The sequence below is a fragment of the Elephantulus edwardii genome, unplaced genomic scaffold (assembly GCF_000299155.1).
Source record: "Elephantulus edwardii isolate Elephantulus edwardi_28Jun2011 unplaced genomic scaffold, EleEdw1.0 scaffold00176, whole genome shotgun sequence".
NCBI lineage: Eukaryota > Metazoa > Chordata > Mammalia > Macroscelidea > Macroscelididae > Elephantulus > Elephantulus edwardii.
Window position 1 is genome coordinate 6,747,993 of NW_006399926.1, and position 2,089 is coordinate 6,750,081.

Below are 2,089 nucleotides of genomic sequence, written 5' to 3' on the forward strand. Positions count from 1 at the left end.
TCATCAAACTTAGAACGAAGAGATTCTGGAGACTCAAGCATATAAAGAAGTTCTGAATTATCAATCTCCAGTAACATGTCAATGATTTTACCAGCCAATGCAGGGTGCATGGCCTGAATAACAGGAAACAGCCTTTCACCCAACATCTGCTTTTGCTCTTGAGGAGAGACAGATGCCAACATGGAAGCAGTCAAAGGCTCTTGACCTTGTACATGAACAGCAGGCTCCTGCATGGTGACTTGTGGTTGTGCATTTAGGTGTTGCTGACGATTGCGAGCTCCTGCAGTGTATTTATACTGCGGCACGGTGCGGACAGCAGGAGTAGCTACTGCAGAAGCAGCTGCAGGATGGGGACCCATGGTCTGTGTTGATGAGTTATCAACACGTTGTGTTGACTTGACTCGTGGAACTTGTGAAGAAGCTGGTCTCATGGTACTAAATGGTGGTCTAGCAGCACCTGGGCAGATAACTCCGGGCATATTTTGGAATCGATGAGGTCTGACACCCTGAGAAGTCCAGCGAGGACTTGGTCTTAATTGAGCAATTTGGCTAGGAGGGTAGTACGCAGCACAGTTCTGAGTCTGTGGAATAGCTGCCATGAAGTAACCTGAAGGAGGTGCTAGCTGGTAGGGGTTGATCACGGGGTTGGGCACAGCTCGGACACTCGCCACTCTCTGCATGTACTGGTTAGTGAGGCGAGCCTGGCGCTCTTCTTTGCGCTGAGCTAAAGCTATATACAGTGGTTTCGTGGCCACAATTTTACCATTCATTTCTTTAAGTGCTTTAGTGGCTTCTTCAGGGGAGGAGAAACATACAAAACCAAATCCTTTGCTGCGACCACCCTCCATCATAACCTTTGCGCTAGTGATTGTACCAAATGGAGAAAACTCTTTGCGGAGACGTTCGTCATCAATGCCATCATCAAGATTTTTCACATATAAGTTAACACCCTGATATCTGGTGATCCTGTCTAGCTTCATCTGCTCAAATTTGCGCTTAAGTTCCGTCTGTCATTCCACTCTTGTCTGAGCTCGACCAACATAGATTTGTTTTCCATTGAGCACCTTTCCATTCATCTCATCAACAGCTTTCTGTGCATCTTCATGCCTCTCAAAGCTCACAAATCCAAAACCTTTGGACTTCCCACTTTCATCGGTCATTACTTTCACACTTAAGGCAGGTCCAAACTTGCCAAAGAGATCCTCAAGGCACTCATCATCCATGTCCTCTCCAAAATTCTTGATGTAAACATTGGTAAACTCTTTAGGCCTACCTCCGAGTTCTGCTTCTTGTTCTTTGTGAGACTTAAAACGTCCAACAAATACTTTGCGATCATTTAGAAGCATCCCGTTCATTTTTTCAATAGCTCTTTCAGCTGCTTCCTGTGTGTCAAAATGCACAAATCCATAGCCCTTGGAACCATTTTCATCACAAACCACCTTACATGAGAGGATGTTGCCAAATGCTGAAAATGTATCAAACACTGCTTTGTTATCAATGGATTTGTCCAAATTTTTCATGAATATGTAGTCCACTCCACTTTTACGAAGCGATGGAACAAACTGAGACCACATTATTCCTACTGGTTTTCCCTTTGTAACATCAAAATTCACGGTACCCAAAGCACGCTCCGCGTCCCGAGGCTGGCAGTGTCGGGTCCTGGCAGAGGGAAGGCCTCGCGAGTCTCTTCGTTCCTCCTTGGAGCTGCTTCGGGGCCGCTGGCAGGCGAGTAGGTCTGGCCTATGCACGGGATAAGGTGAAAAACCTCTTGATGCAACCACTACTTATACCCCTGAGCGCACTCGCTCCACCCCTCACGTCTGACGCCAGGACCCTATGTAAGCTTCAACACTGGAGGAGATGGAGACTGGGAGGCAAAGGGGAGGGGGAAAGAGCCTAAAGGAAGGGAGGGGTAGGTGACGGCATGGCTGCAGAGGGTATTCTTAATCATCACAACCTCATAGGATTTCCAAGGCTTTAAATTTTATGCAAACAGACTACAACTTTCTTCAGCAAAGAGGTTGTTGTTGTTGTTATGTGCCATCGAGTCGTTTCCGATTCATAGCGACCCTATGCACAACAGCTCTAA

At 46.7% G+C, this 2,089-nt stretch overlaps 1 pseudogene; it reads right to left on the reverse strand.

The window, feature by feature from the left end:
- LOC102875718 overlaps nt 1-2,089 on the reverse strand; it is a 10,393-nt pseudogene that overhangs the window by 6,659 nt on the left and 1,645 nt on the right.